This window comes from Carya illinoinensis, chromosome 3 (genome assembly GCF_018687715.1).
Source record: "Carya illinoinensis cultivar Pawnee chromosome 3, C.illinoinensisPawnee_v1, whole genome shotgun sequence".
Lineage (NCBI taxonomy): Eukaryota > Viridiplantae > Streptophyta > Magnoliopsida > Fagales > Juglandaceae > Carya > Carya illinoinensis.
Genome location: NC_056754.1, coordinates 53,583,797 through 53,611,445, shown reverse-complemented (window position 1 = coordinate 53,611,445; position 27,649 = coordinate 53,583,797). Strand labels below are relative to the sequence as shown.

The 27,649-nt window shown below is 36.9% G+C and overlaps 1 long non-coding RNA gene across 1 annotated transcript; it reads right to left on the bottom strand.

Annotated features, from left to right (window-relative positions):
- Window positions 1–15,665: 15,665 nt before the first annotated feature.
- On the bottom strand, window positions 15,666–17,186 carry LOC122305312. The gene is made up of 2 exons (XR_006241121.1): window positions 16,895–17,186; window positions 15,666–15,938 (listed from the first exon to the last, which is right to left on the bottom strand). It is a non-coding gene; the product is annotated as an uncharacterized LOC122305312 (long non-coding RNA).
- Between the last annotated feature and the right edge of the window lie 10,463 nt (window positions 17,187–27,649).

Genomic DNA, 27,649 nt, shown 5'->3' with positions numbered 1-27,649 from the left:
CAGCCGGAGAAAGCTAAAAATAGTTCATTGTTGTCCCAAGATTCACCAAAGACAGCAAAGACAACCACGAGCAAAAGGATAAGCTCAACGATGAGAAATAGTTCATTGGTGTCCCCATCTGAGCTAAAAATTAAAGCTAACAATCACATTTGCTCTATTTTCATAGCATTTGAGAGATAATTCATTGACGCTTCGATATTCCCCATGCCCCTTCCTTCTTATCACAGATTTCACAAGTCCCCCACCCCTTCCTTTGATAAATTTCCCAAATCACACAGTCCCAAACTCAAGCACAGATGAACAAAAGAAAAAGCTTTGTTAGCAGCCGACGGACCTACACCGATTTGAGAGAGATGAAAGAGAGGGAGAGATATGAGAGAAATCAAATAGGTTGCGTGTTTTACTTTCTTCCTCCGTTCGTTCTCTTTGGTTTTTTTTTAAGGGCTTTGCTACACGCAGTCGGGAAACGCAGTCGGCGTGCAGTCGGCTGTACGGAATGAATAAAAAAAAATTATAAAAAAATTATTTTATATTCAGGGAGACCTGCATGAATTATAAAAAGCTATAAAAATAATTTTTTTTTTTCATGTAGGTCCTGTATTAATTTTTTTTTTACAGCCGACTGCACGCCGACTGCATTTCCCGACTGCACAAATCATTTCTCTTTTTTTAATAATATAAATCCGCGTCAGCAGATGCCAACGATTGGGTTGATTTATTCGTTCTCAAGTCCCTTACCTATTTAAAAAAAATAAAAATAAAAAAAAAATAAAAAAAAAAAAAGACGAATGGGTTCTCGTGGAGATCCTCCAACTCCCAATCTCACCTCCCAAGAAGCTAGAGTTTGCTTAGAAAAAAACAGACATTAATGGCTATTGTATATATTGTAATCCTTGAAACAAATTACAACCCATTAATTTGGCCGAAATATATAAGACTAGACAGACTCCAACACACGTACTTAAAAGAAACTAATGATGATATCCGACCTTCGTGATCAATGCTCCATGATACGACGATCGAGTTAAGGGTATGCTATGGAAGGAGTAGAATCCACAACGTTACGAGCAGGCATGTCCCTCTTGATCCTCTGGTTGTTTGTTGAAGCCGGAGCGAGGGTGGGACTTGTGGGAGGGCCGCCGTTGGGAGCAGTTTTGAGGGGGATGACGGATGAGGGCGCCGACGGAGTGACGGATGAGGGTGCCGACGGAGGGACATATCCTTTCTCCAGTGAGCCCAGCAGAAGCGGGGCAGCATTCTGAGCACCAGCTGCGAAGATCAGCTTTCGGCCGCTGATTGTTGAACCGGATATATGGACGACCTGATTTGCAGCCATTACTGGAGGGACATACGCGTCCAGCGTCATAAGGAGGAGCACCATTGTTAACAATACAAGAAACATTGCGCAAGGTTACTCGAAGAACGAAGAAGAAGAAGAAGAAGAAGATGATGAAGAAAAAAGGTGGTGCAGAACGAAGGAGGGGGAGGAATGATATATAGACAACTACGCACAGTTGGACAGGGCGCCGTGGACCCTTATTCAACAAGTTGTTGACATGCGTAGTATAACAGGAGGCTGGCGGTTAGCATTTCCTTTTTAAATTTTTATCATTCGATAATTCTCTCGGTCGCCTCCCTCTGCATAGTGCTTTATTTAAGCTGCACCTTTTATGATACGTCCTATGCCGATCCGAAAATATGATTGGGTAGCACTACCGCTACCGCTGGGACAAAAGAGTCGAGTGATATACCTTGGGTAGCACTACCGCTGGTCCGCTACCGTACACTCGACTCTTTTGGACGAATGTAGGTTTCTTCCTTCCTTTTCTCAGTCTTGGTATTTAGGTTTGTTTGAAAGCTAGCTTGGTTTTTGAGATGGTACTTCCTAGTCGGCTGCCGAGTTCTTACCGTCTGATGTAACAGTTAGTTATTCATTCATTCTTTCTTTTGTTTTTAAAACTTTTTTTTTTTTTTCAAAATGTACAAATTCATTAATAATAAATTTTAGAAATATTTTTAAAAAATAAAATACGATAACTTTAAACTAACTAGCAATATTTTCGTTATGAGATTTTTTGTAATCCGGTTTTGGTTGTAGGTAGCATGCAAGCATAGCTAGGTTTCCTGATGCAAGGATATATAGTCAATTAATAATTAAAAAAAATCGTTGTATTAATATCACATGCCACTTCTTTTAAAAGACAAAAAGAGCTATCTTATTTTTGGTTTAAAGGATTAATTGAGCTTGAATATTGATCTCATACGTGACATGTTATTGTGGATCAGTTGCGTGCTGACGTCACTGCATGGCTCTTTGCTGGTAAAGGCTATGCCGTTGATCCAGGGTATATACGAGAATTAATCATCTACACCTATGACGTGGTCGGAGATTTCGTGTGGCCCGGAAACTAAAAGCGTTTCATTCCGTCACTTTGTACGCCATGATCCAGTTCTCATATATATATATATATATATATATACAGCATAAGTTTTCAATGATATTTTGATCTCCACATTTATTTTTATTCATAGGATCAAGTTTAATTAAATAATTAAAAATTCTATTTGTAGTTCCTTTTACTTATTTTTTTATGCATTCTATTAATATGATTGGTTTCATCATTTTTTTAAATATAAAATATCTATTTTAGTTAATCACATCAATAGAGTATATAAAAAATATATAAAAATGACTGTATATAATGTAACTCTTAAATAATAATATTAGCTCGATGTCGTTACATTATTGACCACCGCACGGCTACTTACAAAAAGATAAAATATACTTTTAAAAAAATAAAGGAAAAAGAGATATGATGTAGCAATAATCACTAATATATAATATAGAAAAATGATAGTATAATTATCAAATATGACAGCTAAATGTATTAACTCATATATTTTTATTTTTTAATAATTAAAGAAGTGATTATTAGTAAATTTATATATGTATTTTTAATTTTTTTAATGATTAAGAATATTTAAAAAATGATTAAATAAAAAAAAAAAAAAACCTTATTTATTTAAATTATACAAATTTAATAAGCATATTTAATAATCACTCTAATATTTTTTAATAATATATGCATCGATCAAGAAATCCATCTGTTATGCCTTCATGCCCTGGCTATAATTCAGATTTTGGCCGATGAGTGGCTGTGGCGCGATCCACATCATGCCTACATGTCCAAACAAGTGAATGGTAGGCCAAGATTGAGCAGAAATTTTCCTTTTTATTAGTTGTCAAACAAGTTGCCATGCACTTTTTAATAAGGATCAATAATAAAACATGAGAGTTCATGTACACAACCGCTACCGTCATACAACTTCGCACACCGGCCCACGTGGTTTTTTCTTTACATTTGAAATGACTTTTTCCTAGACAAGTCACAACCCGCATTATCCCCCCATGTCGGCGACATGCTTCGCCCACCATCCATTGCACCTACACAAGAGTGTTCTCTTTTAGTTTTGTCTTTCCATGTCTCTCATTTTGTGTGTTTTTGTGTTTAATAAATTTTTGAGTTTGTGTTTTTTTTTGTGTCTATGTTTTTGTGGAGTTTTGTGGGGTATTGTGTTCTGTTTAGAAGGGTTTGTGGGGGCTTTTTGTTCTGTTTTGTGGAGAGTTTTTGTTCGTTCAGGTATTGGGTGTGGTCTCATTATTGCCACTCATATAGTAGCCAAAGTATAGGAAGAGGGTAAAATCATGGAGGCTTGATGATGAAAAGTTTCCTCCATTTTGGCTTGAATTTTTTGTTCAATACAAAAAGTAGAGATAATGCTGGTGAAGAATTTAGCTAGGCTTCCATGTTGAGAGTGCAGATTCATTTATTTTTTACAGAGAAATAAACGAGACTAGCTAATGATTTTAATTGGAGAAAGCTTGAGAAGTCGACATATAAAAATGTTATCTTAAAAGCCATCCTGTCTGGAACAAAAAAGGAATTTGCTTTCGGTATGTCACCTCAAGAAACTGCTTGGAATCAATCACCTGTTGCTTGGTTGATCAATTACAGGGGATGGAGAAAAAAAAGTACAATACACTATAAAAGACAAATAATAAAGGACAATGATAGATGACCAATTATTTTATAATTTATCTACAACTTCATATTTAAAAATTATATTTTTTACTTTAAGTCAAAATGATTGTCATATCAACAGTTTAAAGTACAATAAAAAAATAATTATTTAATACATAATTGTAAACCAATTGTAATATAGTTGGAATTATATCATTTTCCAATAATAAATAGAAAGAAAATAAACCTCATGAAGTATGGGCTTTTAATGATTAAATTTCCGAAATAATGCAAGTTCTGGACATATAAAATAGATGTTGCAAATCTTGGTCTCTTTGGTGTATTCTACAATAAATAAGAGCCTCATTTTGGGAGAGGGGGTAAATGAGTTATCACCAAAAGAGCTACAAGAACAATTAAAAAACAATGGTGCTAGGGACAACCGTCCCATAACTCCGCCAGGCTGCAGTTGCCGATGATATTTATAAAGAAAAAAAAAAAAACTCATAACGCGATGAGGGAGGGAATATTTTCATTTTGAAGAAATAGAGCAGGAGCGCACCAAAACCAGAGAAACCTTGTGGTTGCTGTCTTCGATCCGTCGTTGTCGCCATCTTCTTTTCTGGGTTTTAGCTGGGCGGCATTTCTGGATAAGAGATGGCTTCAACCGACATGGGTTTGATTGTAATGCTTACTTTGTTCATTTTGCCTTTTGCAAGATTGCTAACTTTTGTGTGATTGTTCCATGGGTTCAAAAGTTGTTTCTTTGTGCGGGAAGGAGGGCTTGGTGCAGGATTTGAAGCTCGATTTCTTTTCTTGAGTGGCTGTAACCCGCACATATCGGATATGGGTTTCGCTCAGTGCTTCCTTAGAGGAAAATGCTGATGAAATTGTCAATAACATGTTGAATGCTTACAATATTGACTTACTAGGAGAAAAGAAGTACATGTAATATTGAATCTGTTTCTTTTATTTTTTATTGTTTCTTTTTTTTCTTCTTCTTTTTTTAGCTTAAATTTTCCTAATATCATCCATCTGTGGGGTCTCCTTAGAATTTTGCTATCTCGAAAGCTGATGAGATTTTTCTGATAGTGCTCCATTTCTCTGTGGTATGTTTCTATTTCTGATATCCATGATGCTTAGAAGTCCCCGTAAGTCTTTGACTCGCTGGGACCTTTTTGCTTCATCTTGTCCCCCCACCTAGAACTGAGACCCATTGTGGGGTCTCTGCAACTTCAAGTAAAATTACTTTTTGAATCTAATGCGAGGGTTAGACTGTAAATGGATCTGTATATTAAGACCAAACGACTGTCTTGAAATTACTTGGATGTGAGTATGCTTGTTTGCTTTGGCTGTGGGTACGTCACACGTCTCTTATAAAGGATTTTCTTAGTATTTGATAGTGTTGATTTTAACGTATTTTGCGCACACGGGTGGATTCATTGCTTTTGTGCCTGCTATTTATGCTTTTTTTTTTTTTTTTGTTTTAAAATTTAGTAATTGGATGGTGTTGTTTCTTATATTATTGCTTGAGCCTTTTGGTATATATAATGAAGAGAGAAATGTGGTAAGCTTGTTTGTATATGATGAATAGAGTTCATCATTTAATAATTTATCTTGGGATAACCTTGGTAATTATTTATATGATTTTTGAATGTAAGTTTTGATATAAAACAGAGAAGGTTAATTGCATTATGTTTTGATATAAAACTGGGGCAATCATAGAATACTTAGCTAGGATCTCATATTATATGAAAGATTCACATGCCAAGACTCAAAAATTTCAAGACTCAAAATTCAAAAATCTCCTCTGCATCTCATGGGAAGAAAAATATATTGCACCTTCTATGAATTCTCTTAATTTTTCATGCACACAATGTCAAATCTCTTTGCTTTTTCATGCATGCACTTATTATTGTTGAACCTAATATCCTTTGCAGTTGTGTTGAAAGAATGCTGTCAAACCAGATCTGCGATACTCTGTTGAAAGTCTCATCCAAGAATTTCATTACATTAAAGCCATGAGTCACCAGCTTGGGTGTGGCCCTAGATGGTTGATGGGATACTTAACAGCATACTTAACAGCATAGCTAACCATATATATGACAACTTTGACTTCCAGTAGAAAACTGGTAATCCAGGGATTTTTTTGTGAACTTAGAGTATATTTTTTTTGGATTTAATGCATTTTTGTAGCTTGAATGTAATCCAGGATTTTTTTTTTTTTTTTTTTTGTAAATTTTTGTGGATTGAATATAATCAGGGATTTTTTGTGAATTTAGAGTATTTTTGTGGCTTGAATTTAATCCAGAGAATTTTTTTATGAATTTAGGTATTTGGCACTTGAATCTAAAATTGAGAAATTGGATCTGGCAGACGCTCTTTGGTTTCTTTTTGGCAGTTTTCTTGCTTTTGTCCCAAAAAATGGTGTTGGTCTTTTGGCACCCTCTCATTCGAGGGATATCAAAACACTTCAATTACTGCTCTTATTGTACAAGATCATATCCATTGTACAAGATGGAGACTCTTACCATTTAGGAATTTACTCAATAAATAAAAAATAAATAAACATATTCAATATTGCTATCTTACTATCTTTTCAGCATATTTTTACCACCTATTCAAAATGATAAAAAAAAAAAAAAAAAACTTTAAATTGAACACTTTTGCCAAATATTTTTATCGAGGCAGGTTTCCACGCTTGTATGATACACATTTTCTAGTAGTCTCAATTCGAAAGGTGTAAATAGGACCATCAAAGCATTTTTTCTCTAGTAAGAAAAAAGCTTGATGATCAGCATCTACCTATATGCAACACAAGTAAAAATAAGTCAATTATCCGAAACCCCAACATGGGTTACAGAATAAAAGGGGGAAGAAAAGACTATTAGAATGGCATCATATCTTGCTTGTACTTTATAAGAATAACACAGGGGAAGACACATGCACCCTACCTAGTGTCATCGGAATTGCTTAAACACCCAAATGAGTGCCACCATCAGAACATCCCCACGCTCTCCCTTTACGAGCCACAGCGACTTAACTTTTGACCAGCTTGACCACCACCGTCCGTCTGGTCCGGTTTCTTGATCTTAAGGGTAGGAGGCTGAAAATACCAAGAATAATCAGTCCGTTAAATTGGAGAAAAATAATAAAATAGGATTCCCATGTTTGAGGGCACAAATCTACTACTTTTTCAGGACAAAAAAGGAGAAGAAAAGAAACGGTTTTAGTGCGTGGTGTGGTGGACTGACCAATAACCGTTCTGTCAAAACCCCAAGGCAGGAGGCCACGGGCCATGCCTTGACCAGCACCCGCCCATGCCAGGACAACACGCCAGCAGCATTGTTGGCATCGCTTGATTGCCCACAGACCAAGCCCTTGGTGAATGCTAGGCCACGATCACCCTCCATCAGGCAGCGATCAGTCAGGGCGCGCACGCAAGCGAGGTTGTCACACCACGCTCAGCGCACGGCTAGACTGCACGCACGCCTAGTGCGCGTGCGCAGCGGGCACGCATGGGCTACGCGCACACACTGCGTGCATGCATTGGACGTGCGTAGGCACAAAGCCCATGCATGGCCTAGGCACCCGCGTAGTAAACGCTTGCACACCCACCTTGGAATTGACGGTGCGGCTGCCCAGCAGGCCCACGCATGCTGGCATGCCGCTCAACGCCCTGGTCTTGACCAGGGCCATGCTGATCAACGCCCTGGCCTTGGCCAGGGCCTTGCTGCTCAACGCCTTGGTCTTGACCAAGGCCATGCTGATCAACACCCTGGCTTTGGCCAGGGTCTTGCTAACCAACGCCCAGGCACCACAGCTTGGGCCATGCAGACCAACGCCCAGGCCCCACTGGCCTAGGCCATGCAGCAGCCTGCCATACTTAAGCCAACCACGGTCCAACCCAGCGATTCACCAATGGCGCCCAGCCCACACAACCTGGGCCACACATGCAAGGACCATGGACTAGCCAAGGCTAGCCCGGTAGGCCAACCCGAAGACCCACGCGTGCAAGCATGCAGCCTATGCTGTGAGTCATCCTAGCCACCCATGGGCCACTGACAGCATGAGGCCTTAACCAGGAGGCGTGGACCCAGAACCATTTTTCCTTTATAATCATTTTAATTGCTTTCTAGTATAAGTTAGGCAAGAGAACATCACTTAGTTTATCTTTAAACATTTGGACGAATTTGGCTTGTAAGCCCCCATAGACACATTTGTGCTTTGTAATTTAGGCTCCATTGGGTGCAATCCGTGAATCCCAAAGGAGAAGGCTCACCCTGTGCAATTCGTGAATCAGGGTAACCTATTGATTTCATTTTTTTCCTTTGATTAATGCATTGTTGAGGTATTTTAGCATTTTGGATTGTGTTAATTGCATCACATTTACACTTGCTTGCTGATCATTTTGAACTGTTCGAGTGGGGCATCACTTAAGGCAACCACGAGTTGCCATTGAAGGGCATCTGGTCTGCACCAGGCCACCTTGGTCGAATTTGGAGTAAGGTCAGGGACAAGCTGACAGTTACCACCCACTAGCCAAGCCACACGCCCAGCCCTTACCACCTGTCTAGCCATAACCACTCCCTTACTTTGTAGGGAGTAACCAACCATCCCTTAAACCGCTCAGCCATCACCCACTCGGCCAACCCACTGAAACCACCCTTAGCCACGTGTGCTTCACCATCAGAAGACACCTGTGTGTGACTTGGTCAGCCCCCCAAGCAAGCGACACTTGTGCTTGATTTGGTTAGCCACCATCAGGAGACACCTGTGTGCCTGACTTGGTCAGCCCCCCAAGCAAGCGACACCTGTGCTTGACTTGGTTAGCCACCATCAGGAGACACCTGTGTGCCTGACTTGGTCAGCCGACCAGCAGGAGCCACGTGTGCCTGACTTGGTCAGCCAGCCACTTAACCGCCTGATCCCACTCACAATCGTTTTAGCCCATTCAGCTACTGCACATGCATGCATGCACGCCCAATCACTAGAATCACGCCCATCATCAGCCACTGATCAATCATACGAACTCAGCCAACACCACCCATAACCATCACGGTCAAGCAAGTGGCAGCCCATATCGATCATTGAGTAGCAAGAAGGGGCGCGACAGCTTGGTGTCTAGGATCTCGACCGAGGACCCTATCACGTTCCTTCGACTGAGCAACGGCATAGAGGACATTTCACATTTAGTCGAAGCCACTCGTCAATACATTCTACATGGAAATTGTGAGCACACGACAGGCCCTAAACCTGCAACAATTTTAGTAGAAACTGGTGTTCAACTACACTTGTTATAATCATACTACCATTAGACATAGATATTTGTGAAAGTACACATTTTGCACCGCTAGACATTTAACACCCTCAAACAACCAAAAAGTTGTAATTTGCATAATCAGTTAAGATTTGACCATTAAGATTGTATCACATCACCTAGTTTCATCCATCTAAACGATCATAACTGGACAAGGATGCTATTTGTTAATTTTTCATAATTAGAGGGTGCAATGTGTCTATGTTGGTAGTTTTAAGTGTAAAACGTCTGATAGTTAAGAGGGTGAAAATTGTCTTTGTCAAACAATTTTTGCTTTTTTGGAACTGAAAAGGTATTGAATTATTATTATTATTATTATTATTATTATTATTATTATTATTTTATAGGAAAAGAAGGTATTAAAGAATGTTAGGACACCTTCATTGTAAAGATCCAGAACATGCCCAAAAAAATACGATAGTTTACATAGCTCAGGAATTAGCATTAAACAATCTGATTGCGCAAAAATAAACCTAAATGACTAAAAAAACCTATCTCAAGTAACCTTCGTATGGTTCCACATACAACCAAATGACAAAAAAGGAACTCAAACCAACCATGTCCATATCGTTTGAATACGAATTCATTAATATGAATAGATAGGTTTTCCTATGACTAATGCTCTTTTCAAAAGGTTTCTTTCACAATTTATCATCTCCACCATTGAGTTTGAAAATCAAGTACAGTTTCGACAACTGTGAAGGAAGGGTGTCCATGATACATCATGAATGGATTGTGAAATAATCTTGAGAAAACAGACTAACTATTTTGCCTCACCATGAAAAATACAATAGTGTAATTGATTTATTTGAAAGGATAAATAAAAAGCAAATAGGAACACAAAATTACCTCATTCCCTATGTGGAACTCTTCTAAGCAAATGGGACATTCACTGCAATTTGTTGGAACAACATTTAGCCCGAACTTTGAAAGTTCCTGAATAAGTGCTTCCACTGCTTCTCTCTGTGACACCCCCCATCCCATTAAAATAAAGAATCCAAACTTCAGGATTAAGAACTGGATAATATTAGTAATAAAGTTGGTAGATGCAACATGGCTTTCATATCGTAAGAGAACTAGAAGTATTATGAGAACATTATAATCAGAACAGACTAAAAATAGACCAATAAAGAGTAGTAACCAATGCATTTTTGAATAAATCAAATACAAGTCCACCAAATCCCTAGCATAGTTTGTGCATAAAATACCTCTTAATTACTGCAACAACCCTGCTTTGGAAGCATCCAACTCATCCTCGTCCTCCTTTTTGTCTCTTACTTCTCTAACTCTATGCGCTCCCTCAAGTTCCACCTCACCCATTGAAAACACTTTTGACTCCATTGAGATGGGGTTTAAGACTTAGGAGAGGGTTTTGGGAATTTGTGGGAAGGGGATTTGTGGGTTTGTTGGCTCTGGTTCGAGGATGCTGACTGGTTCGTGGCCTCGGGGGTGAAGACGGCGGGGACGGAGCTTCTCGGGGTTGTGGAGAAGAGAGAACACAGATGTAAATCAAGGGAAAGGGAAATCTCGAAGGAGAGGGAAATCGATTTCGTGGGGTTGTGGAGAAGAGGGAACAGATAGGAAAATCGATGGAGCTTTGGTCGTGGAGAAGAGAGAACATAGGGAAATCAAAGGAGAGGGATAGAGAGAAAGGAAAACTCAAGAAAACAGAGAAGGATTTAGTAGAAATAAAATGACGTTGTTTTCTTTATTATGCCACATAGGACACGAGGCTGCTGCGGGGATATGAGATGGTTGTCCATAGAGTTTTCCAGTTAAAAAAAATTTGCTATCTCCAATGAATTCCACATGAGAAAAACTTAAAAAAGAAAAAAAATGGGTCTGATCCCATATGACAGAATACCTCTACTTTGTATTCTACTAATGCAGCCTCGGGAGAATCTAGACACTTGTTGTATCTTGAAAGTGTTCCCTTCATATTGCAAGAATTCCAAATGAAGATAAATAGTTATTAGAGACCAAGAATTCCAATTTAAGACACCAAGAAATGTTTTCTTGTACGTGCATGCATCCGATTCATTCTAACCCAGTGGGTATTTGTAGCATCTAGCGATGCCACCATGCGGACCAACTATGCCCTACCCACACTGCCCAAGTCATTCATCAACTATGCCACTTAGTCATGGGGTGGGGTGGGGTCGGGACATGTGTTTGTTGTTTGTACAAGATATGTAAATAGGTTAATGGTATATTTTCTCAATTTTCTCTGTGGTTGCTTTTCATGAGAAAATGAATGATAGTCATGATTCTGATTGATCCATCTATCATTTCAGTGTTGTTTTGTCATGGCCTCTATGATTTTAACCTCTTCCCACACTTTATGTTTGTGTGTGCAGTTGAAGGGGTGGGTGTTAGTCACTTGTAATCAAATTTGAGTTAAATAGCGAATGGGCGAAGGAGAAGATAAAAGGCCACTCATGCCTTCGACATCGATTTCACCGAATTAGGTATGATACATATTGTTAGTTGAAAATGTCTTTAATGTTTTATATTGCAGTATTAAGTTAATGCATTTTTTACACTTTGTTATAGGGATACCATGATCCGCTAATTCCATGCTACCCGCCATATATGCTGCCATCAAATACATATTTAAATCCATATCTGTACTCTTGGGGTAGCCAAGTAGAAATTTTTTTCTAATAATAAACTTTTTTAGTTATGTGCGATAGAGTCTCTATAATGGAGTCTTTCTAACACAGTTGGTAATTGCAGCATCCGACAATTCCACCATTTTGACCAACTATGCTTAACCCTTTATCAAGTAATCTAGAGGATTTGAGACCAGTTAAAGATATGATGAATGTAGTATGTTTTTATGTTTGGGAATCTTTTCTTGTACTTGCGTGCATCTAATTCGTTCTAACCCAGTGGGTATTGGTAGCATCCGATGATGCCACCATGTGGACCAACTATGCCCTACCCACACTGCCCTAGTCATTCATCAACTATGCCAGTTAGTCATGAAAGTGAAAAGCAAGTTGGAGGTACGTCACAGCCGAAAGATCAACATTTGTCATATTATTTTGACCTGTTACATATAACAAAAATGCTAACCTGAACATAAATATTATTTTAAGAAACTTCATCCGACGTCAACATAAAGCAGGATGCGAATGGGACAAATGAAGTATCAGAAGATGATGAAAGAGTTGAGCCTCCAAAATCTGAGATGGTGTTTACAATTAATAAAGAGGTTTTAGCCTATTACAAACGATATGCTAAGTAAGAGGGCTTCAATGTTATTACAAAAAAGATGAAGAGAGAGGTAGATGAGAGTGCAAAGTATGTGAAGATTGGATGTGCACGTGGTAGTAGGTACTATCCTAGCCACGAAAATTTATCAAAGCCACGACCAACAATTAAAATGAATTTTAAGGTGAAAATAAATGCTCACTTGGTGAATGGGGTATGGGTCTTGACCACCATTGATCTTGTACATAATCATAGCACTGTGAGCCCACAAAAGCCTAGATTTTTAAGGTCTCACAAATATTTAGATGAATATAGTCAGAGGATGCTCGACTTGAATGACAGAGCGGATATTCAAATGAATAAGAATTTCGAAGCACTCGTGAGTGACGCGAGGGGGTTTGAGAAGTTAGAATTTCAAGAAAAATATTATCGAAATTTTATTGAGAAAGCTAGACATTTGACACTAGGTAAAGGAGGTGGTGAAGTATTGAATGACTACTTTAAGAGAATGAAGACGATGAATGATGGCTTTATGTCCGTGATGGATGTGGATGACAAGTACAGAGTTAGGAATGTATTCTAGGTTAACGCACGAAGTCGAGTGGCATATGAGTATTTTGAAGATATTATCACGTTTGATACAACGTACCTAACAAATAGGTACGGGATGTCGTTTGCTCCTTTCGTTGGTGTCAACCATCATAGACAGTCATTATTATTAAGGGCAGGTTTGATTTTAAGCGATGATACAAGTACCTTTGGTTGTTTGAAGCATGGCTAGAGTGTATGAATGGACGAGTGACCAAAGTAATCATAACAGACCAAGACCAGGCAATAAAAAATGCGATTGCCTTTGTATTCCAGAACAGTCGCCATAAATATTGTCTTTGGCATATTATGCAAAAACTGCTTGAGAAATTAGGATCACATGCAGCATACGATGCAAGGTTGAAGACTGTTATTCAGAGTGCACTCTATGATACACAGAGTTGTAAAGAATTTGAGGAGAAGTAGTGGCAATTACTTCATAAGTATGACCTTACTGATAATGTATAGTTGCAGGGGTTGTACAATGAAAGGTGATTTTGGGAACTAGTTTACTTGAATGATGTATTCTGGGATGTATGAGTACTACCCAACGGTTTAAGAGCATGAACGTATTATTTAACAGGTTTGTGCATTCTGACATGACAACACACAAGATTGGGGGATGATTCTGTGTAACCATGCACTGCACTCGTCAGCACACAAAGTTGCATTTCCACATTATATGTTTTCGAAGAAATTTCCATCTCTAATGAACATGTAAAAATTGTAAAGTTTTCAGTTTATTATAATGAAGAGGAGTTCGAAGTTAAGTGCATATGTGCCCTATTCGAGATGAGGGGAATTTTCTGTAGGCATGCATTTGGAGTCTATCAAATGAAGTACATCCATGAGTTTCCAGAGAAATATGTATTGGATAGATGGAGAAAAGACTTAAATAAGAGATACACATTGGTGAAGAGTAGCTGTGATGACTTGAGGATCAATGTGGATGCACAACAGTATGACCTTGTGGTTAAAAGATGTCTAAGATTGGCGACGCGTGTATCCCCAAGTGATGAACATGTGAATGCATTCTTGCAACATTTGGATGACTTTGAGAACAAGTTTGTAGGATTACAACTTGAGTTTGGTGAACACAATCGCTGACAAGGGTAAAAAAGTATTAAGCTCTCATATAGTTAGGGGGCAAGGGAGGCCGCAATCAAGAAGAAATGTACCGCCAATGGAGAAGGCTGCAACGAAGAGAAAGAAGAAACATGTATTATTTTTTGTTCAAGTGCTTGTGTAAATATTGGATTGCATGCATGTTACTTTCTAACATAAATTTTTTTGTCAATTTAGAATTGCAGGAAAATCTTTGACAATAGAACAATATAGTGACCTCCCCGAATCACAAGTTGGTGGTAGTCTTGACGAGATTGTTATCTCAACCCAATGTTGTACTCTAACACAACTAACGCCACTAGGCAATAATGAGGTTTGAGTTTATTATTCACATTTTTAAATCTTCCTAAAATATTCCAATCTTTATGGCTATGTTTTAATTTTTTAATTTTGCATATCTCCAGGAAATGCCGTGCATGCCCCATGGGACTTAGTGCAAATTAGTGGTCGAGTTTTTTGAGCAACAATTGGTTTAGATGAATTAGTGTAACAAATGGGTAAATGTGTATTTGTAAATAGTTGAATGGGTATGGAATTTTTTTTTTGTTGACTTACTAGAGGCCTAGAGGGAGTATGGAAACCATTCTAAAAGGGTTGAATGGGTATGGAATTTATTTTGTTGTGACTTACTAGAGCCGGCAAGGAAATAATTGTAAATGAAATGATTGTATATTTTGTCCACAATTGATATGAAAATGATTGTAAATGAAATGATTGTATGTTTTGTACACAATCGGTATGAAAATGATTGTAAATATGGTTTAGTTGATGTTTTTTTTCAGTTGAGGAATTTATTTTTTTCTTATATAGTAGATCGCATGTAGAGTTGAAAATATATGTATTTGTGTGTGTGTTGTAATATCTGTGTTTGAATTCGGGTTGTTAATTTATGTTGCATGGTCCACTTATTAACTGCAGGAGGTGGGATTGTTTAGCTATGTAAGCTATTTCTGAAAACAGAAGTGATGGATAGACAACACTTGATAATGGGGCTTTAAGGCTTGCATGGCCAATGATTAGAGTAAGTATGTGGATGTTTTACGGTTTCAATAGGGTAAAGGTTCGACTTGGGGTTGCCAAAGGGCAAATGAAGCTGAAAGTGAATATAAAATTCCAGAAAGTATAGATATTGCTAATAAATGCTTGTCAAACATTTTGACAGTTTGTTTAAATATAAATTCATCTTCTTAAAGCAAAGGTTGTTTAAATATAATCTAACTTTTTTCGCATTGCAGTTATGGCATTTCCCCAAAAAGGAACACATTTGGCATTCCACTTGTAGCATTAAGGTTGTCTGATATTGCATTCCATTTATTAACTGCATTCATGCATATTAGTTTTTCATGCTACAGGAAATTATTCTCTATCTTTCCACTTCTAAATATGCACCATCATTTGCTTAGAAGGAACTAGATTAGATTAGATTACTCAAAATGTTTCATGCAAACTTTAGCACTCCAATGTTAATTAATTGACAAGGATCAATTTAAAACTTCAAATGAACTAAAGGTGTCGTGTCGTCTAAACACCCCCCCACATCCATTCTCCCCCTCTTTGCTTGCAGTGAAATCATTATAACCTTATTTTGGCTCACCAACCTTCTCCACAATAACTTGCTTCTGCTTCTCCTCAATCTGGAAAACTATGAAGCGATAGGTCCTTTTCACCTTCAAATAAAACCTTATAGGTTGTTAAAATAAAACCACAAAATTAGCAATACAAATAAAGTAAAAAATCTTAGCCTAACACGACCCACCCTTTTTTTTCAATAACAATAAAAAAGAAGTAAAAGAAAAATCAACTAAGCTATGCTAGAAGAAATTGTAATCCGCTTGGCTAGAATTCTAGATAATGGAAAATTCCAACACAAATACATTGGCCTCCTTTGTCCCGTAAAATATTTCTAAGCAACCCAATGTGCTCGAGGTAGAAAACTGGAAAAAGATGTAGAATTAAATCTATATATTAATGATGATGATAATACTTCCAAACCATCACTAAAGGACTCTTAAATCGTATGAAAAATCATATCAACTCTTAACATGCACTGCAAATACTTTGTCCAAGTATAACATCCATAAAAGACTATATATAGAAGAATATCATAACAAAATGCATTCAAAACTCAGCACGATCCGTTTGGTTAAGGAGAGTAGATTGTATCATTTCCAGTCATCAAAATTAAAGTGAATCATTGATCAGAAAATTTCTTTCCAAAAAGAATTATAATCCACTACGGATCACGATTCAAAGAGTAAAAACATTTGAAAAAAATCAGATCTGCAAGATGAAGAAGCACAACTAAACTGATTAATAACTATACCTCTGCACACAGATTTCTACAATTCCGAACTTCACTTTCGATCATCAAATTGACCATAGAACAAACAAAGATAATGGAAAAATCTCAAAACAAATGAAGATCCGTTTGATCAATTACTGGAATAAAACTTTAAGATTGCCCCAAGAAAAAAAAATAAAACTTTAAGAGAATGGAAACAATTACTGGAATGGTATTCCTCGGTGAAATTGCAAGTTACAAGTTCAATGAGTCACAATCTCTGGACTGAGCCACTAAAGAACTAAGCAAATTATATATTTTCCACACACAAAAAAACATTACCTTTGATTCAAGTTTGCCACTTGCCCTAGATTCGTTTGGGTAAGGGAGAAGAGTTGCAGAGAGGAAGAGTGAGGGGCTTCGCAGCGATAGGCAGACCGAAGGTGGGGGGCTGTGTAGAGAAGGGAGAGTGAGGGTGGAAGGCTTCGGGTTTCTTTGTAGAGAGAGAGAGTGATGGGTTAGGCGTCGTCTAGGTGAGGGAGAAGCGATTGTGAGCAAAGAGGGAGAGTGAGGGAGAAGGAAGCACCTGTCGTGAGGGAGAAAGAGGATTTGTTAGCAGAGAGGGAGAGTGAGGGTGGGCAACTAACTAGGGGAGTTCACTAACCCGACCCGCCCCGGAAACACCAAATTCTGACCCGACCCGAATATGCTCCATACCGATTGGGCAACTACCCGTTAACCGATTACCCGAATCCTTCTTCCTCTTCTTCTTGGAAGCATCGTCATCGGTGGTGGACACGCATCCATTTTCAAGCTACACCTTCGGGACGAAAGAGCCAAAGATGGAGGACACTTTCGTTGCCGATCGCCTTGCTCGTATGAAAGTCAAGTAATTCATTCCATCTCTCTCTCTCTCTCTCTCTCTCTCTCTCTCTCTCTCTCTCTCAATTTGTTTAACCCTAGAAAAACCTCAACTCCTCTGTTTGGTTGGTAAGAATTTTCATAAAATGAAGAAAAAAAGAAGCTAGAGATATTTTCTTGACTCTTTCAACATTTGCTTTCAGTTTCGGTTTCTTGAGGTAAAAAGAAAAAAAAAATTATTTAAGGAGACCTTTAGCTGCGTTGGGATTGGTTCAGTGAAGGAGCTAGAATAGGAAACCTAACTTTTTTATTTTCTTCCTCGAATGTTCTCTTGGATTGGTTCAGTGAAGCAGCATCGTCGCTTCATTTATCATCCAAGAGCTCTCCTTTAAGGCTCCGATGGAATTTTTCATGGGTTTTGGGTTTGCGCGTGACACTCGGCTGGAATGCAGATGCTGCCAAATACGATGAAAGCAGAGAAAAGGAGAGCAGATCGACTACCTAGAAGAAAAACCCAGAAATATAAAAGAGAAAGAAACAGAGAAGATGCTTAAATCGGGTAACGGGTAATACCTGTTTTCGATTTAACAGCAAACGGTTCAGTTTTTCGGATCGGCCAACTTCGAAAAACGGGTCGGGTCATGTATTCAGGTTTTTTGTTCAGCCCTACAACTAACCGTGATGTGGAAGCAAACTAGGTTCAGGTGTGTGTTGTGCGATGGGCAGACCGGCGGTTGAGTAGACTTTTCATAAAACATTGAACAAGGCCGGAGAGAAAGATTCTTGAAGCTTTTAATCACTTTGTGCATGGCTGATCATTAAATTTATTTTCAAGATTTAATGATTAATAGATTACTTGTTAATTAGGTCATGTTCATATATATATATATATATATATATTAGCTAGTTGTATAACATTATATATATATATTAATTAAAAGACTCTTTTAGGGTATAGTATTTGAATTATATTATTCATTCACTTTAATATATAAATAATATATTAAATAATGTCTTGCTACAAAAGAGGAAATAAAATCATATTTGCGGGTTTTATTGGGAGATGACCAAGTCTTCACAAATACACACACATGTATATTTATATATATATATTTATTTATTTTGTATTACTTGTACGCACTCAAGCATGCAACTTCCCCAATATTACTGTATGTCGACCTGAAACTCATCTAAGATTTTTGTGCAGGTTGTCTATTTTTCCATAATAATCAAACAATAATATATAATGATATAGACAATATTTTTCAACCAGTTAATGTGATATTGTCGTTGGCAAATTTATGAGCTGAGAAAATTCCAAATAGAAAGTTGGCTTGAATGCATGTGACAAATTGCTCGAGTAGGCAAAGAGTTCGTTCAATAGGTCACTCAAGCAAACATCGGACATAGTGTTCGCTCGAGAACACACTCGACATTTTGCTTGAACGAATAACTCAAAATTACCTCCTTAGAGTTTTCAGAACGCAATACATATATATACATATATATATATATATATATGTTTTAAAGCACTGAATTGTGTTAGAGGTCATTTTAGAGAGAGATGGATGGTTTATTCATTGAGAGGAAAGGGAGAGGCGCTAGAGAAAGATGAAGAGATTGTGAGAGGAGAAAATCTTGTATTCTCACAGTGTATTGTAAATTTTCCTCTGAGTAAAATTCCCTACAACTCCATAGATATAGACACATTGCCGAACTATGTAAATCTTGTATTGTGTGTGATTATTTTTCTCTATTTTGCTTTACTATTTCTTCTTATTGTTCCCTAACAACTAGTATCAGAGCTTTAGGCCTAGGTTTGAGTAAAGACTATAGCTGGAGAAGATGTGAAGGTTGGAATCGAGAAGTTGGACTGCACAAACTTTGGATACTGGAGAATGCAGATCGATGATTACCTTTAAAAGAAGAGGCTCCATTTTCCTCTGTTGGGAAAAAGCCATACATCATGGAAGATGTTGGTTGGAATCTGTTAAATCGACAGGTTCTGAGAGTTATATGATTCATAATGTCAAGATTGGTTGCACATAATGTTATAAAGGAGAAGATTACAATGGATCTCATGACAACTTTGTCTGGTATGTATGAAAAGCCATCGGTGAGTAACCAGATGCATCTAATGAAGAAATTGTTTAGCCTCAAGATGGTAGAAGGTATATCTATTGCCCAACATATGAATGAGTTTAACACTATCACAAATCAATTATCATGTCGAAATTAAGTTTGATGATGAGATTCAGGCATTGATCATGTTGTCATCTTTGTCAAATAGTTGGAAAGCCAAGAAAATGGTTGTGAGTAATTATGTTGGTAAAATGAAATTAAATATCATGATGTTTGGGATTTAATTTTTACTGAAGAGGTTCGCAAGAGAGATTCTGGTCAAACCTCTAGTTCAAGTTTGCCCTTAACATTAATTCTCAGAGTAGGGGACATGACAGGTTAGAGTTAAAAAATAGAAGCAAAAGAATGTCAAGATTTGGGCAGCAAATCACTTGCTAGAATTGTTGCAAGACAGGCCACGTCAAAAGCGATTGACAGAATCCAAAAAAGACTGAGGATGATGCTATGAACATGGTGACTGAATAAATATAGGATGCTCTATTTCTTGCGGTGCACGGTTTCGTTGACGATTGAGTGTTAGATTCAGGGATTTTATTACATACCACCTCACATCGAGAGACCATACAAAACTATGTTGTTGGTGATTTTGGTAAGGTACACATGGCTAATGGAGAAGCACCGAATGTAGTGGGAGCGAGAGATGTGTGGATCATACTCCCAAATAGGAATGTGTGGAATTTTTAGAAAGTGAAACACAATAGTCATTTAATAATCTTTTTGGGAGGTGTGTGAAAGGTCACTAAGGGTACAATGGTCTTGGCTCGTGCTCAGAGAACAGACACTTTGTATTTGACATTCGGATCTAGTAATGTACAGAAAAATATAGAGTTGTAGCAAGGCAGGCTTGACCACGTGAATCAAAAGACAAAAGCACTTCTAAATGTAAGGTTGAGAAAGTAAAAGGGAGTTTATTTTGCAGTTCCTCATAAAACCAAAATCTGTAAGCCTAGGGAAATCTCTCGAGACCACAATGCAGAGTAGAGGTGGGAGAAACAAGGAGTGGATGACTGATGATCCAGGATTGTCTACACTTACAGTTGCTGCTTGAGAGCTACCAGGACAACGGATGACCAGACCTCTGCAGTAATATTCACCTACCTTGAACTATATCTTGCTGACAAAAGGTGGTGAACCACACAACTACAGTAAAATCTTGTGAGATGGAAAATTGAGCAAATGAGAGTCAGCTGCAAAGAAGCTGATTGGATTTCCGGGGAGGAAGCAAGCACTGTATAAAAGGTGGGTACATCGACTGAAAACTGAATAGGATGGCAGCAGAAGGAAGGATCAGTAGTCTAAATTAGAGAAAGCTGCCTCATCTATTGGTTTTATTTATTTATTTATTATTTATACTAGGGTTGGTACGAGGCCAGGTATTCCCAATGAAATGGGAGTTGAGTTACCCTACATATGCATTAACTGAGGGAACTACACGTGAGTTGGTCTTCTAACTTGAAGATAGAAGCTGTGAGCTATAGTGGTGAAGGGCGTGTGGTGGAGATGGTGGTTGACACGTGGTTGAACCAGTATCCAAGTGGCAGGTTGTTGGGTTTGTGGACTGAGAAAATGCCGGACAGAAAGTTCGCTCAACGTTCACTAGACAAATTGCTCGAGTGAAACTTAAACAGAGAGTTTGCTTGGGTTTTGCTTGGCATGCATGTTGTTCAAGTGAACATCAAACAAAAAGTTTGCTCACGATTCGCTTGACACTTTGATTGAGCGAATTGCTACCTTAGGGTTTTCACTGCACCATACATATATATATTTATATGTTTTAAATGAGAGAATTGTGCTAGAGGCTGTTACAGAAGTTTACTTCATAAAGAGGAAAAAGAGAGGTGCTAGATAGGGATGACAAATCTTGTCAACGGGTTGTATTCATATTGTGTCAAGGTATGTACATTATACTTAATGTACATACCCTAACATACCCTAACGGTATGTATACGACCCGTTAAGGATTTCGTATCAAAATTTTAAACCCTAACACGACCTATTAAAATAACGGGTTGACATGACATGATACGTTATGACCTATTAGTATACAAATTAAATTGACACAACATGACCCGATCCTACTCGTTTCAACCTATTTACGTTAATGGATTGAGCAGACTCATTTGACCTAATTGATAAACTAACTATAAGTTTAAAATTACAATCCAAATAATAAAAATTCCAACACTAAAATCCCAATAGTAGTACAGTACCAATTACCAAATATGATACACACAAATATGATCCACATTCTACACACATTGTAATAATATTAAAATTACATCCCAAATGGAATAAACAAATCACACATTGTAAACATATTAATGTTACAATCCCAAATATAATAAAAAATAGATCTAAACAAATTTAGAACTTGAAGAAAGAAGTGGAGCATCCTCTTTGCCCTTGTTGATCTCCAACTCCACTACATCTTCAGTTAACTCGTCCAATTTAACCTCTTGTATTTCTATTAAAAAAAAGAAATCAGTAAAGTTTTATATCAAATAATATTATTGTATTGAAAAATTACAATAATTTATTCACTAAAATAAAAATAATATTACCTTGCCCATTGCCATATAACTTAGGGGTGTACAAAAAACCACAACACCGGCTGTGATTGACACAGACCAGCCGCTAGAGGTTGTAACCAACCAAAATCGACAGGGAACTGGTCGGCAGACGACAATGTTTTAACAAAACCGACGGACGTCAGTTCGGTTGCAGTTTAAGGCCAGCTTAACACGCTGAACCAGCCAATGACATATACCCTATTTTTTTTTTTTTTTTATATTATAGCTATGTGAAACAATGCCATTCCACTTAAGTTGAAGTAGAACAGCGTCATTTTATAACTGAAGTTGTGTTTAAAATACAACTAAAACGACGTCCTTAGGTGTCAAATCAAATGGCGTCGTTTTATTCATTACGTATGGAAAAAAAAAAAGTAGAACAACGCTGTTGGATTTGAAACCAAACGGAGTCCCTGAATTTATATCGTCTTCTTCAGCCTTCTTATGCCCTGAATTCGTTCTCTATTTCCCTCGCCCTATCTCTCTCTCCTCTGCAACTCTCTATCTACTCTATTAGAGGAACATCGCCGATGGGAGGAACCGAGAACTGACTGTGAACTATCAAAGAACTGCCGGAGTCGATACGACCTATTTCTCTCCTCCCCATCGACCGATTACAATTTGTTGCTCCTTCGTTTCTCCTCTCATCCGTTGGCGTCGGTTTTTCCCAAAAACCGCGTCGAGGAGGTCGGTTTTCACCCCTAATATAACTAATCTCTTGTGCATACTAATGTTTGATCAATGATACGCCCACCAACACAAAACGTAGATTTAGATACAACTGTAGAAACTGAAACACTCAAAATGTCATGACCTATACAAACAAGATCAGGATAATGAAATTCACTTCCTTTCGAAAAGGAAAGAATGTCAATCTTTCCATTTCTATCTTCCCTAGGTTCATCCAAGTAAAGATCCAATTGACTTTTTTACAAATTGGCAGTACGATCATCATGTCTAAATGAATCAAATTCCTGTACACAAAAAATAAATAAAACTGTTTCTTAATGATATGTGATATGAAACAACAATATCATATAAATAATTAAACAAAAAATATTATTTGATATTACCAGAAATATTTGTTTATTAACTGAGGACTCACTATCCATTAAACTAATAGTGCGTTCAGAAGTCATAGTAGAACATGTGAGAGCATTAGAAAAACTATATTCCATGAAGAGATTTCATTTTGGTCCAAACATTCATATGCTCTATGGAACAATTTCCATAAAGTTTTATATAAGAAAAATCAACAAAATGAAGCTTGTATCAAGGATCCAATATAACTGCTATAGCTAACAACACATTGAACTCAGACCAATATTTCTCAAACTTAGCAAGCATTTTAGAAGAAATTTTTCTTCATGTAGTCATCTTCATCCTCAAAGTGCTGCTTTAATGTAAAATAAATAAAAAAACATTGTTGGAAAGTACAAATTGGCTGTCGGGGATTTTGTCCTAGAAAAGTCACAAGTGGGTTCATAAAAAACACTCAATAAACCTTTAATCTTTTCCACATTTTCTCACTCAAATTTTTATGGACAATGTTTAAAATAGAATCAGTCAACTCTAAATGGCTAAAGGTACATCGATAGAAAATATCACTTTTAAGCATAAGATAAATAGAATTCTATTTAGTGGAGACATATAGTTTCAACCTTTTCTTGCTATCCAAAGATATTTGATTTGTTGAATTCAAAAATTTTGTTTTCCTTGTTTGTGATCCTTTAACAAACTTGATACTTTCATAAACTTTTTGGATAACATGATCAATTTCTTTTAACCCATCTCGTACTACCAAATTCAGAATATGAGCACAACAATGAAGATGAAAGAACTTACTATCACAAATAAGAGATTTCTTAATGTTCAATTAAGTTCTTAACAATTTTACTGAAACATCATTAGAAGAAGTATTGTCTAAAGTCTATGTAAAAATCTTGTGTTAAATTCCCCACTCATATAACAAATTATAAATCTTTTCAAACAAAGAGATATCATTATATGGTGGTGGCATAAAAGAAAAGTTCAAAACCATTTTCTATAAAACCTATTTCTTATCCAAAAAATTGTGTTGTAATGCATATATAACCATAAATGATTATAGAAGTCCACAAGTCAGATGTTAGATTAATTCTACCAGGAGAATTATTTAATATGCATTTAATTCTTTTTTTACTTGATGATACATTTTAACCAAATCAGCCTTGACAGTATTCCTAAAATAATTGGAACATCTGGACGCAAATATTGTAATAAAGATCTCATCCCCAAATATTCAATAATTCGAAAATGCAGTTCATGCTTCACAATAGCAGCTACTAGAGGTGTAACCAATCCAGTCCAGTCTGGTTTTAGACAAAATTTATGATTGAACTGGCATGCACCGGTTTTACATTTTTCAAAACTGATTACGCACCAGTTACTCTTCTAAACTAGTACCCCAGTTTTACCGATTTTCTGTCTGATTTGGTTCGATTTTTTTATTTTAATATATTGTAGTATATTGTATTATAATTGTAGTACATTATTGTAGTATACAATAATGTAGTGATGATATATTGTAGTATATTATAATTGTATTATAAAATATAGTAATATATTATAATATATAATATAGTAATATATTGTAGTATATTATAATATATAGTGATATAGTATTAGTGTAACTATTAATATGCACTGTATAATATTAGTATAACTATTAATACAATAAACTATACTGATATAAGATTTTAAAATCTAATATTATATTAATTAGTAATTTATCATATAATACAAAACTATTTTATATATAATTATATATTATATATAAAAATTATATACAATATAAAAAATTAATATATATATATATATGAACCGGTTCAGTCGGTTTTAGAAAAAGAAAAATCGAAACCAAACCAAGTTTGACCAGTTTTAAGAAAGATAAAACTTGTACCAGAACGAACCAAACTCGATACTGGACCAAACCCACCAGTTGGGTCCGATTTACCGGTTCATCGTTTTTTTTTACACCCCTAGTGACTACCAACATTTCTCTATATTAATTAGTATCAAATTTAGAATTGTCTACTGAAATAAATCCACTATGTTGTGCTAACATCAATTGACCAATATCTCGTGAACTTCTCCTAGGGCATGTGTCAATGTGATGCTTCATATTTCTGGTTTCATATTTGCTCACAGTCATGTAAGTAATTCCACACAACTTGCACCTAGCTTGTGGCTTGCCATCAGTTTTCTCAGAATCATGAACTATTTAAAAAATACTCCACACATTTGATCATTTCCTTCTTTTGCTTTAGTGTCCTCATTTTGAAAACATTCTGAGTCCAACAGGTCCAAATCAACAAAATCGTCATTTTGTCATGCTGCCTCACTCATCTACAACAAACAACAAGAATAAATATTGTAGTATTTACTCAAAAAGAAAATGAAAAAAACAACTCTAAAAAAGAGTCATTTGCACATATTCCTCTTGGATATATAAATAGCAAAAGGAAAGGATGGATCAGAAGGGATAAGGATGATCTAGCTTTTCAGGGGGGATGAACTTGGCAAGAAACAAGGTATGTCAACCACTCGTGTGAATTCCATCAACATTACTGAACTAGGTTCAGCTTACTCTACCCGTAACTTTCATGCACTATAAAGGAATGCATAAACCAACTACACACTCTATAGCCATGAACTGTCTCATTTCTACCATTCTCTTAGTTAAGCCAAAACCAATTACAAACCTAATATCTACCATATTAGTTCATTCCCAAATATCATCTTCGATTAACCCAAAACCAATACGCCTAAAGTCATGAGGGCACGAGTGATTCACCGTCAATCTCTTCACCAGCAACAATGAAAAACAGAAAAGTCCTTGGAGCGTTCATCTTTGCAGCACTAAGATTCCCAAATATGCATTATTGTCCATTTTTATTTGCAAGTTCAAACACATCCAGTAGGAAGATGGCATCGTGGAGTAAACCAGATACAAACGACAATATATTTGAACAAGAAGAAATAAATCTTTGCATTTCCAAGATCAAGGAAGAAAGAAAATCATGCACAAACAAATAAATCAAAGTGCTACTAAACAAATAAACAAATCTGGGTTACAAGTTTACAACTTATGACTTGACCAAATCAGGACTCGTGAGTCCATGAGAGTTGAGACCGTGACTTTGTACTGAGCGACACCGCAACGGGCATGGGCGATGTGAGACCATGACTCTGTACTGGGCGACGTGAGATCGTGAGTCGTGACTTTCATGTACTGGGCGACACTGCGACGAGCATGGGCGATATAAGACCGTGACTCTGTACTGGGCAACATGAGACCTTGAGTCCGTGAGACCGTGGTGTCATGGCATCTTGGTCGTGGTGGCGTCGTGGGCAACGGGTTGAAGGAAAAGTGAGAATTGAGAAGAGAAGTGAGGAAAAAGAAAAAAACTGAAGGGGGTGGCATGGAGGAAATAGTAACTTAAGAGATTTTTTTGAATTTTAGGTCAAGGGTATAAAAGTAAATTTTATTTTCTTAATAAGTCATAACGAGTTGACAAGCTAAGTAATTATGTCTTAACGGGTTAACCCGTTTCGATCTGAACCCGTTAAAACTAAATCTTAACTCGCTTTTATCGTGTTGTATTCATATTGAGTTAATGGGTCGTATCACATATTGCTACCCCTAGTGCTAGAGAGCGAGGGAGAGTTGTGAAGAGAGAGAAATATTGTATTCTCCCTGTGTATTGTAAACTTCATTCTAAATAAAATTCTATACAGTTCCGTGGATATAAGCACGTTATCTAACCATGTAAATTTTGTGTCGTATGTGATTATTTTTCTCTATTTGCTTTACTATTTTCTCCTTATCGTACCCCAACAATTGTTAACTCATAAAAATTTTAATCCTTCTTAGCTATGTATCTCATTTAAATATTTAAATTTATTCAAATATTGGTCCAATCTTAATGCTCTTCCTAAACATGAACTAACTTGCCAGCCACATTTATCAATGGGCCGGATTACTCACGAAATATGTGGGTCGAACCTATACTAAATTAATTGCAGATTGACGTACGTACACAAAACTGGCCCGTTGATTTTGTTAAGCTTTAGGCAGGCCGCACGCTTAGCTTGGAGATTATCTGGGCTTATCACATCTTCCTATCTGGCCTTTTGCGAGCAGAACTCTAGTAGCATTAATATTCAGAGTGAGCCCTCCTGCATTCTGATCTACTTTTAAGTGCCTTGGAGCATAAACAGGTTTGGCGGTGACAATTAACAACATAAACAACGTAATTCTGCACAACTTACTCATGAAGAACATAATTGCCTTGCCAACTTCCACTAATATTGCTGGTGTTTCAGTCTAACGAAAGATCGAAAACGTTAGGGCGTGGTTTATAGAACGTTTGAGTTCTCAGAAAGTCAAGACCGAGGGGCTTTTATAGATGGATGCCAACATTCCTTGATCAACATCTGGATTTCATAATTATTTTCAGAGAGTGGAATAAATGAGTTGAAA